This window comes from Bombus pyrosoma, linkage group LG3, assembly GCF_014825855.1.
Source record: "Bombus pyrosoma isolate SC7728 linkage group LG3, ASM1482585v1, whole genome shotgun sequence".
Taxonomy (NCBI): domain Eukaryota; kingdom Metazoa; phylum Arthropoda; class Insecta; order Hymenoptera; family Apidae; genus Bombus; species Bombus pyrosoma.
In genome coordinates, this window is record NC_057772.1 from 68,047 (window position 1) to 80,971 (window position 12,925).

The window sequence follows — 12,925 nt, forward strand, 5'->3', positions numbered from 1 at the left end:
TCATAGATAAAATAAAAGAGACGACAGAAGTGAGGCGTAGGACGTGTAAGGTGCCAAATGAATACTCGGAGTTTTATTCCACAGTTTGCTTATTAACTCGACTCGCAACTCCTATTGACGACTGCTTACTGAAAACTCATCTCTTAATTCACTTTCTTCCCTTTTTCATCTTTCGATATCCCTACTACACACGTATTCATAACCGTCCGCGATTGTAACATCAATCACATCTCAATCCATATCAGAGACCAGGCCACCATAAATCTTGGCATTTTCATCGTTAAGGTCCTTCAGACCAAACAAGCATCTTTTATTTCGAGTATTTTTTACATTTTTGTCTACTACGGGAAGATACAGGAAAGTTAGTTTTTCTCACGTTCGGTATCCTCTGTTAGTAACTTTCTCTCAAGGGCGGTTTGCACCCTTCCTCACCCACCAACCTAGAAAATTAGCCAATTGACAGCGAAGTCTATTTCCCTCACTCTCCTAATGAAAACTTGTCCTTAACAAATCAGCTCTTTTCGTGTCCTTAGGCCCACCCATCACTAGCTTTCCTCCGCCACAACATCATTACTAAACTTTACTGATTCTCTAACTTTCGAACAATAAACATCTCTTTACCGGGTTACTACCCTTAGATCAGTTGCCTACTTGATTTATATAAAGTTGTTAGAGTAAAGTGTAATTTATACGTGTCAATTCAATATATACTCAATTGTGACTATAAAGTGTAATAAAAAGAAAGTTAATAGTTGTGTTAAGGCTCAACCTTCTTGCTTTTTTTATAATCTGAGTTGTGACTTGTGAGTTTACGTGACACGATCATGGTCACGTACGTCTTCTTCCGAGTATTTAACAGAACGACCAAAGGAATATCAATGGGCCATTAGGCCTGTCAGCACTTACGTTTTATCCCGGCCTTGTATATGTTTCGTCAGTCTTTCACAAACAGTCTTCCAGCGATGTTATACTATGCACAGAAGAATCCGTTGGAAAGAGAATTGTTCTTTGCGGCCTAGTGCCGCTACAGAAGAAGACTCCAGTTGATACCTCTTCAAGATAGGATCTTACTAGAAATAAAAAGCATACATTCACTGATAACTAAGGAGAATCTAATAAAGGAAATCAGCAAGGAGTTAAAAGTAAAAGAAGAAGATTGGGTCGTTATAAAAACGATAAGGGCAACCCAATGGGGGATTCAGCAAGCAATGGCGGTCTGTGTACCCGGTAAAGATAAACCAATAATAATCAGAACAAGTTAACCATCGCTTCGATCAAGGCCATCCCCAAAATTAGGAAATGCTTTAGATGCAACATGATCGGACATATTAAAAATCAATGCAAGGTTGTAAGCCCGGGAAAGGAATTATGTAGGAAGTGTGGCAAGTAAGGGACATAACATTACGAACTGCAACAATGATCCACGTTGTGCAATGTGTAGTGATAAACGATTTATAATCATAAGACATGTCACAGGCTTACTGGCGTGTCCGATGTATAGAAAAGCATTGAAAGAGGGCTCTAACAGATAGAAAAATTAAAATAATACAAATCAATTTAAATCGCTACAGGCTGACACAGGATTTAATGTACCAGTACGCCTGCGAGGTCAGAGCCGATATAGTTATTATCTCTGAACCGAACAAACAACTTGTGTACTGGTACAATGATACAAAAGGTGATGCGTCCATCTGGGCTACTAGTTTTAATGGCATACACCCTAGCGACGACACAATAATATAAGAAGGCCTGGTACGAATTAAAATAGGAGATACGTACTGTGCTAGTGGGTATTGTTCACCCAATATTAGTATAGATAACTCCCACAAATATATGGACAAATTAGATAGACCAATTAAGATAGTACAAGGCAAACATAATATTATCATTGCCAGTAACTATAGCGCTAAGTCCACTGTGTGGGTTGGGGGCAAAACAGACAAAAGGGGAAGAATCTTAATGGAGACTCTGGTAACGAATCAGATAGTGCCCATAAAAGTTAATACGAAATACATTTTCGAAAAGGGAAAAAATAAAAGTTTTCTCGACATAATGAATGTCAATCACAAACTAATTAAGCTTTATAAAAAAAACAAAATCCCGCATATTTTTGACGCATCGGACGACTTTTATGTTATGCATGAATTTTTTAATAAAGTGATAAATAATAACAGAGGTCATTTTAAATACTCAACGAAGGACTTAGATCCGGATGTAGCGGCACATGAGCTAGAGGACAATTCGGGCCACGTTGTTGTTTTGCGTCGGAATACCAACATCGTTAGAATATACAAAATGTAATATTAAACCAACTCCGGGCAAAACAATGTCGCCGCTACGTGTAACCGTCAAACAAAGGCGAATGGAAACTTTCCGGTATCTCCTCGACGTGTATAAATAAACGAACACGATCGTAAGGTGACCAGTTTTTCAGTCTCCGTGTCGAGCGATTTTAGTAGCGATCAACACACAGTCTCTTAGCGAATCAGTTAGTACCGAGAGTATTAGCGAACATCCTTTTAACGATCCGTATCGATCAATCTACGGTTGACTCTGTATTTATAATTACTTTAGAATATATTTGTTCAGTTTCAATATCGAGTAATCTTGTCATTTAAACTACCACACGACCAACCATCCTCTACACTTTATTAAAAACTATGAGGAAATTAAAAATAATTTATTAAAGAAGCTTACAACCGACGTGAGGAACCAAGAGGAACTTTTACAAAGTATTATAGAAATTATATAATTATATTGTCAAGCTTAGAAGAACAATGCACAAACACAGAAGGAATGCCCAAAGAGCTGAAAAAAATCAGATAAAAATACAAACAAAAGAAAAAGGAACTGCAGATCGCAATTTTAAAAACTAACATCCAAGCATGGAACGAATTTATGGCATTCAATAATAACACTCTTGGGGTAAACCCTATAAAAGTGTCATTGGCAAACTTAAAAATGAAAATCCGAACGATAACCTAAACTTAAATCAAATAAAGAATATAATTGAGATACTTTTTATCACTAACAAAGACATAAATGAGATAGAAGAAGAAATGATGGGCAGATGCGAGGAAGGAGTAGGAGTAGACGTCTGTGCTACAGTCCAAAAGGATGAATTGGCGAAAACCATCAGTCGACTAAACTCGAAAAATGCGGTTTGTATAGATAGGGTCACTGGAAAAATAATAAAATTATTATTTGAGCACAGAGCCCACGACATGTTAAGCATGATCAATTCCATTTATAAAATAGGCAAAACATCCAGAAAATGGAAAGTCGCCAGGGTAATCCTACTGGTAAAACAAGGAAGGGACCCTCTCCTTCCTAGATCATATCGGCCCATCAGTATTCTACCAACAATGAGTAAAGTGTGGGAAAACACTTTTAAAATTGCCATAGAAAAATACCTTGGGCAAGACCCTTATCACAAAAATCAGTTAGGTTTTCGCAAAGGTAGAAGCACAGTTGATGCAATTATGCAAGTCAATAACTTTGCGGATACCTGCAAAAAGAGAAATTTAACTTGCATATTGATGACCATCGGCATTAAAAATACATTCAATACCCACACNTTAGATGGGAGACAATATTAAAAGAAACCAGATATAGGAATTGTTGAGGTTATTAGATGTATAATGAAAGAGACGCGTGGATAAATTATAAAGTAGAAAAATATATTTGAAATACGGAAGTGAAAATTACAAAAAATTGAAATAATAATATGAGCTGGTCCAGATCCGCACGCTAGCAGTGTTACTCTATAACTGAAAAACCCCGAAGCCAACGTCGCCTGTCGACTGTTTATGGTCTGCCTTTGTCGCAGTCTTTTGTCTATGCGCTGTCGATGGCTTCAGTGCTTTAGAAAGCTAAAAAGACCAGATGTAGAGTTTTCTTAAAAGCGGTGCTGTACCTTAAAAAAGGTACATACTAAACGCGTTAGGAGGCATAACCGGTAGGGTACAAAATCCGCTTAACACGTTGACGCCGGCGTGCGCCATTGGCGGGTCACACGTGTCTGTCCGAAAGGGCAGCAATGGGTCACACATGTATTTCACAAAATAGGTAGTGACCCAGTGCCGCCCCACGAAGCAGACAGTGAACTCGAGCGCCGGCGTCGTGTTAAAGGAAAGATTGGAAACTTGGAAGAAATAGCAATAGAAGATTGGAGAAAAGAATGAACCCGATATGAGAGTGATAACTGGGCAAGAAAATTGATAGACGACACAGCCACCTTCATAAATGATAACAAATACATTGATCATCGCACAATGCAACCACTTACCGGACATGGTATATTTAACAATTATAAGATAAAATTAAATAAGGAAAACACCAACCAATGTTGGGACTGTAAAGAAGAGACCAATGATGCAGAGACGCATTTTTCAAATATCCAAGATGGACCACCCAACGTACAGCCCTTGAAAATGTTGCAGGTGAAAGCATAAACACAGGGAATATAATTAAACTTGTTACAGCTGATAATAATATATAGGAGCATTACCAAATATTTTGTGGCTCCATAATGAAGGGCAGGTGAGTCAATGAAAAAGAATACAAGCTCATAAACATAGTGCATAACCTAGAAAATAAATCTAATTAACCAACGAGTAAAGAAATTAATTACTTGATAACTACTATTATGTATTTTGTAATGTCCATCTATTTGAACAATTACTGTAATTATTTATTTATCTATCTTGAATACTTGTGTTGTTAAATTTTTTATTTATCTATTTATTTATTTATTTATTTACTTATAATCTGAATTATGCAATGTTATATGCAATTATACGATATTTATATTCACTTGAATGTTAATTGCTTGATGGTTTGAGTATTAATACGGAATGTTATGTTCCTCGACATAACCTGTACACAACGGAATGGTACACAGTTGTGATAACTGAAAGATTATTAATTTGATCATAGATATTGCGCTCACACACGATTAATAATAGTATATTGTAACAAGCAATCACTTAATTTACTTTCTAAAACTTAATTATAAATATTATATATATTTTAAACTAAACATTGTGCTAGCACGTGATAATATCAATACCACTAGTTAATGGAGAAATTGTATATGACGAAACACCAACGTAGCTAGTTTCTAATAAAACAAATCAATACGGTTACTAGTAACTATTAATTTATTAATTAAATAATAATAAGCGGAGCTTTATACTAAATAATCTAAATAGCAGAATAATAATAGTATGTAATACAATACAATAACAATTATAATAGAGAAGTTGGAGTAAAATAATATAATTATTGAAATAATTTATATATAATGCATAATAAAAATTGGTCATACTCCGAAATGAATCATAATAAATACAATATAATGTAATAAAAGAAACATAATAGTATATTATAATGATACATACAATCTTATAAAATAATAAATTAATATTAAATACAACACAAAATTTATAAAATTCAAATTTAACAAAGTTATATTACAATTATAAATTATTGAAATAATTTATTTCTGAGAACTATAAAGAATATATGAATAAACGGATATACATTTTGTTATTAAATAGGTTTGGGGTTTGATATTTAATTGATTCACACAGATTAGTTTTGTATGCTCTGTATTTCACCTCCTTGTACAGCCATTACACACACCGGATACTCAGATAAAAAAAAACGTAGAAAACGGGAAAAAACAGAAGAGAATCGCAAGTAGTCGTACCAACTCTGCATGTAGGAACTAGTGATTATGCCAACCTGACATTTATCTCAACACATTTAACTTATCTATAAAAATGCAAGTAATTAATAAACGATATAAAACGACTCATGAGATGGCGGACATGTTATCCTGAAAAATAGGAGAATGAAATTCTTAAATATAAAAAATGATATTGTAATTAAATAATATAGTATATTAAATTAAATTAATTAAATTAATCAATTGGTTTAAATTATGAATAAAAATAAAAATAATGAATAAAATAAGAAAGTAAATTAAAGAAAAATAAAATAACCTTATAAATAGACTTAAACTGCAAATTATAAGATAATTATAATAAATAAATTAGTAAATTATAATCATCAATAGAACTGTAGAAAATTAATTCAAAATAAGACGAAAATAAAATAAAAACAATATTTAACGCAAATATGACTATTAAGTATAGAAGATAATGTGAGTGTAAAACACGAGTAATAAGAAATAAGAAGAATCACGCAATATATAGCAGATTGACAAATAATAGAGTGGAATAATAAAATATAATGTCACATGATTCAGTGAACATTTTATTCTATTAAAGCATTGAAAAAAGCATTACGAAATAACTATACTGAAATAAAAATAATTATAAGTAAATAAACTATGAGTAATATGATAAATATAAAATTGAACGAAATTCAAAAGCAAGAAATAACAATAATAACTTAAATCACAATGTTTAAATGATAAATAGTAGATGGTAACTCTTAAGTGAATTGAAATAAAGTTAGTCTAAACAAATAATATTAAATAAATAAAAATAATAAACTAATATAAAGTAAAGAAATTATAAGTAATATAGAATAAATATGTAGCGGCACAGGAGTCAACGGACGACGCGAATCGAGAGCGACTCATGTTGTTGTTTTGCCTCGAGGCAGTGACACAGTCTTGACTCATGAAACATAACGACAAATAAACTCCGGGCAAAACAATGTCGCCGCTACATGCAACCGTCGAATGAAGACAAATTCAAATTTTCTGACTTCCCCTCGACCAATATAAATAAACGGACGCGATCGCGAGCGAGGCTGTTCAGTTACAGTTACATCAGTTACATACGCAATTCACATAGAGTATCTACAGTATCTCCGGGTATCACGAGTATCTACCGAGTTACGCGACGAGTAATACTTTAATACTTTAATATTAATACTTTGTACTAACAACTTAAGCCTATAGACTGTACATTAATTTATTCTTTTAAATATATTTGACGGTTTCATCAACGAGCCATTCCGTCATTAAACCTCACGTACTAAACCTCACGTATCCTCTATACACATAAACATCCTACAAATATAAATAAGAATTGTAATCTACAATCTACAATTGTTAAGAAAAACTTAATTAAATAATCAAGATTAATATGTAAGTAAACGAAACAACTTACAAATAGACGACTTGGTTATAAATAGACAAAGAAGTATATTTATTTCACGCGAAATAACGCCATATGGCGGTATCAGCGTGATGTTGTGCTTGCCTGGGATTAGGAAGAGGAGGGGCTTTTAGTGGGTATGGTGCTACCAACTTGGCGAGGTCCACTGGGTAATTATATTTTCCCCTCCTCGCGCAAAAAAGAAATAAAAAAGGTTGCGATTAGGTTGTCGTTGGCCATTGTAGTGCAACGTCGCCTAAAAACTAGGAATCTGCCGACCTCAGGATATGTATATAACACCTGGTCTTGCGATAGTGATGGGAACAGACGGTAGCCGGATTCCCACCCGTGGGATATGCGAATGATAGTGAGGAGGTAAAGATTCCAGTCCTTTAGTCAGTAAGTCAGTCTGTGTTTCGCTATTGAAGTGTAACATTGTCCTATTAATAAAGTATACGAACGGGCTATTGCTCATTCGCCTTTTTTTTATAATACCTTGTTATTTATTACGTGACATTTTTGGCGATCCGTGCCAGGATCCATTCAGTTCAGTGTAAACGAAATTACGATTTCGGCGTACGCGCATCACTGGAGATTGAAAGATTAGCGGACCTCTGCATAGATCAGCTCACTTTATGTGAAAACGACTTCTACGGAAAGCGGACTACGGTCATCACCTAAACTGAAACTGGTCAGAGCAACCTTGACGAAAAGAAAACTGCCCAGGTAAAGAACTGGATTCTTTTAAGCACTATCGTATTCGTCGCAACAGCTTCAATAGTACAGACTCCGACGACATTACAATAACCACTATGAACAAAAGATCAGAAGCCACATCTGCTGCTAGGCCTATGGCTACAGGTGTGGATCCAAATATTCGGGCCATACTAGACGCTATGCAAAAACAAAATGAAAGACACGAACTAGCTTTTAGTAACTTGTATAAACTAATACACGACGAAAGTCAACAACGTGTTAGAGAGACTGAACTCTTAGGCAGGAGTCTCGCTGAACTACGAGTAGGAATACAGTCAGCTTCCACATCTGAATTCAACTCCATTGTAACTGAGGACGCTGGTCCCAGCACCATTCAGAAAAAGCGACCAACTGTCCCTAAAAAGACCGAAATAAAACCTGACGAAACGGACAATGTGGACAGTGAAGATGAAGCAGTAAGTCGTGACAATCCTATGTACGATGCAAGAACCTGCCTAGATTTTATTCCTATACTCAATGGACAAGACGATATAGGAGTAGAAGGGTTTATTAAACGAGTAAGAGAAGCGCGAGCCGACTGTCTAGAGAAACACGCATTATTACGCTTAATTTTAACACAAAGAATCGTCGGAGAAGCAGAACGCAGTATCCGCCACGTCGAAATCGAAAATTATGAAGACCTGTTTGAAAACCTCCGAAAATTTGTGTCTGTGTGTATTACATCTAATGGAGCTCGTGATAAATTGCAACGTACGCGATAAAATTTTAACGAATCGGTACATAGTTATGTAAAAAGATTCCGACACAACCTTAACGAATAGACATACGCACTCTAACACGAAATTCGCGATCCAATACGTCGAGCAGTTGCTATAGATCTCGAAACTGAACGTGCTACCAAAATCTTTATTCTAAATTTGAAACCCGAAATAGAAATACGTACATCGGCTGCAAGACCGAAAAATCTCCAGGAAGCACAAGATACAGCTTTCGAGGCAGAGTTATTTATAGGGGAAATTGAACGGAACAAAAACATAGTAAAAGGAAGAATAATGAATCAACTGATTGCGAGAGCCAAACTCCAATTCCAAGGAACGCTCAATGCAAGAAGAAATGTCATGCTTGGCAATACCGCACAACCAAAGCCAATAGATCCAGTTATGGAAAGAAAAGCGATAATGAAACGATCACCGCCTATATGTTTCAAATGTAATCAAACGGGACATTTAGCCAACGCTTGTAGCCAACAGCGAAATTTTCCACCAGCCAAGAAACTTACCGCCTCCGAGAAATTACCAAATAACGATAGACGAAGAGTATATGAATCTCGAGGAAGAAGCAGAAGAGAACCAACTATACGAATTAACGCCATCACTGGAAGACTCCTCACGATTACCATTGGATCAAAACTTGGACTAAAGCGATATTTAATAGACACTGATGCCAGAATAAACATAGTTAAATGCTCAAAAATCATGTTTACTCCGTTAAAAAACGACAAGAAAACGTTCTTTGTGGGCAATGACACTGACGAGACGGACGAATACGTCTACCTTAGAATCTGTGACAAAAGAAACAAATTCTACATAGTACCTGACGACTACCCACTAATTGAAGACGGAATTATAGGGTTACCAATGCTAGAAAACTATCGATACAAAGTTACAAACGACCAAATCCAACTCAATGATCATGTATTTGTATTTCAGCCACCATAGGTAATTTCTCCAGGACAAACCAGAGTCGAAACAATTTATCTGGACAAGAAACCAACGCAAGTATGGTTCTGCAATACTGGTGAGCAACCAATACCAATTTCTAATGATCTCTATAATGAAGTTGATCTCGAACAAATTCAAAAATTTAAACGCATAATTAGAACAAGCCATATTGAAAACAACTTCCGCATACCTATCGAAAAAATCCTCTTACATTATATTGACGTATTTAACTTAGACACAGACACTTTACCATGCAACGATTTAACAAAACACATCATCACGTTGAAAAAAAACAAAATTATAAACACAAAATTTTACAGACCACCCGAGGCACATAAACTAGAAATCGAAAAACAAATCAAAGAAATGTTACACAAAAACATAATCGAAGAATCAGACTCACCGTACAATAGTCCGGTGTGGGTAGTTCCCAAGAAATCGAACGCTTCCGGAAAACAAAAATGGCGCATAGTGATAGATTTCCGTAAATTAAACGAATTAACTGATCAAGACGCGTACCCTTTGCCAAACATTGACGATATACTCTCACAATTAGGAAACGCGAAATTCTTTTCCGCACTAGACCTCTCTTCTGGATTTCATCAAATACCAATGGACGTAACATCAAAGAAATATACAGCTTTTAGTACGCCTCAGGAACACTTTCAATACAATTGAATGCCATTTGGATTGAAAAACGCCCCAGCTACATTCCAACGCATGATGGACACAGCACTTCGCGGTTTATTAAATAAATATTGCTTCGTTTATTTAGACGATATCATAATATTCGGAAGTACGATTCAACAGCATAACGACAACCTTGCAATTGTATTACAGAGATTAAGAGAATTAGGACTAAAGATTCAACCGGACAAATGTGAATTCTTAAAACCAGGATTAGAATACCTTGGACACATTATCACGCACGAAGGAATAAAACCAAACCCGAAAAAGACAGAAGCAGTCAAAGAATTCAAAATTCCCAAAAATCCAACCGACGTAAAATCATTCTTAGGGCTAGCAGGATATTATAGAAAATTCATACGTAACTTTTCAAAGATAGCCAAATCTTTAACCGACCTGACAAAGAAAGACACACCCTTCCATTGGACAGACAAACAACAAGATGGATTTCCAAACTTGAGATTTCCAAACTCGCAAAGACGCATTATGTAAAGCCCCGGTATTGACATATTCCGACTTTAACGAAACATTTACATTAACAACTGACGCCTCTAACGAAGGAATAGGCGCTGTTCTTTCACAAAACGACCATCCTTGTTGTTACATCTCCAGAACACTAAATCCTCCCGAAAGAAATTACTCAACTACTGAAAAAGAACTCCTTGCAATCGCATGGGCAGTAAAACGTTTAAGACAATATTTGCTAGGAAAACATTTTCTCATAAGAACCGACCAGCAAGCTTTAACTTGGCTAAAAAACTGCAAAGACCCCTCATCACGACTGATTAGATGGAGATTAAAGCTAGAAGAATACGATTACGAAATATAATACCACAAGGGAAAAGATAATACGGCTGCTGACGCACTCTCGAGACAAACTATTAACAATTTGACGACTGAAGACAATCTCCTTGACGAGTATAACAGATGGGAACAAGACACCGACACACTTCCTAAACTACTAAAGATAGTCCCCAACGAAAAATCCTTCTTCCAAATAACAAAAGAAACTTTAGGACCGTATGACAAAGAGAAATGGTTAAAGAAGATCGTAGAATCAGCTACAAAACATAAAAAATTAGGCATAGGAGACAAAAACTTCGATGAAATCGAAAAGGCGCGAATAAAAACATTTTTGATGTATGTTAACGACAAAATAGAAGAAATAACTTTTGCATACGACCCGATTCAAATTTTAACAGACGAACAAATTGACGCGATTATAAAAGAAAACCATAACGATATTTCAGGACACTTAGGTATACAGAAAACTTACGCAAAGATCAAAGAACGATTTAAAATCCCACATTTGTTCTCAAAAGTAGAAGAATTTATAAAAAATTGTGTAGCATGTCAAGAATCCGCGCGAAAGAAATTCCCGTAATACCTCAAACCCCCACTGAACCAAACGAAAAAGTAGCAATGGACATAATTGGTCCCATGCCGAAAACTAAACGAGGAAACCACTATATACTCTCTATTCATGATGATTTGACCAAATATCTGATACTAACACCTCTCAAGACACAAAGAACCGAATCCATAATAGGTGCCTTACTAAATCATTACATTTACATCTTCTCAGCACTTAAAACTATACTAACGGACCAAGGACAGAACTTTATTAGCGAACTCATGACGAAGTTCGAAGAAGTCTTTAAAATAAAACATATAAAAACAACCAGCTTTCACCCACAATCTAACGGATCCCTAGAAAGAACACACGTAACGGTAAAAGACATGATACCAACAAGTCTGAACGACTCAGACAAAGAATGGGACGAAGTATTAAACTTCATATGCTAGGATATAACACAGCCATACACGATGCAACCGGTTTTTCACCTTTTGAATTAACCTTTGGACGAAAAGCTAACCTCCCATCCTCAATATCCAGAACCTCCAACTACACGTATGAAGAAATGTTTGCACTATAGCAAGAACAATTGAACAAATACAAAACACTAGCTAGACAAACACTTGAACAAAGTAGAAAACGCTACATGCAAGATCAACAAAGAAAAATCATTAAAACACAAACGGTATTTAAAGAAGGAGACGCAGTTCTTGTACATAATGATCACAAAGCAGATAAATTGGACGATGAATGGTTCGGTCCTTACCACATCGAAAAAGCTATGACCCCTTATTACGAAATTTTAATCAATAAGCAAATTAAGAAGATACATGGTAACAGAATTAAACCATACTTTCCAGGACGCTCGTCTCATGCACAACGTGCTCGAATTGGAATTAATACCGATCGAAAATAACGCGATTTTCCACGAGAAAATATCTAGAGCCTATTTGTATAATGAAAAAGTTAACGTATATATAGGAATAGATACCACCCCGTGTCAAGTAAAATCAGAGATACTTTCCTTAATTAACAAGTTTAATAACATCAAAACGCTAGGAACACATTTAAGATTATTAACTCATTCTAGAGTTAAGAGATGATTGATAGACGCTATAGGTTCAATCAGCAAAATACTTTTTGGAACCTTAGATTCTGACAATTTACAATTGTTAAACCAGGATATCGACAAACTATTTAGCGAAGGAAACGAATTAAAAACCATTGTAGCTAACCAAACCGCTCTAATTAGGAAAATCATAAACACCGACAGCCTAAAACAATTAGAAAAAGTAAACGCGGACACA

The 12,925-nt window shown here is 35.5% G+C and overlaps 1 long non-coding RNA gene across 1 annotated transcript; it reads right to left on the reverse strand.

The window, feature by feature from the left end:
- Nucleotides 1–923: 923 nt before the first annotated feature.
- LOC122577921 lies at nucleotides 924–4,931 on the reverse strand. Its single transcript, XR_006320437.1, has 3 exons — nucleotides 4,817–4,931; nucleotides 4,511–4,588; nucleotides 924–1,070 (listed from the first exon to the last, which is right to left on the reverse strand). It is a non-coding gene; the product is annotated as an uncharacterized LOC122577921 (long non-coding RNA).
- Between the last annotated feature and the right edge of the window lie 7,994 nt (nucleotides 4,932–12,925).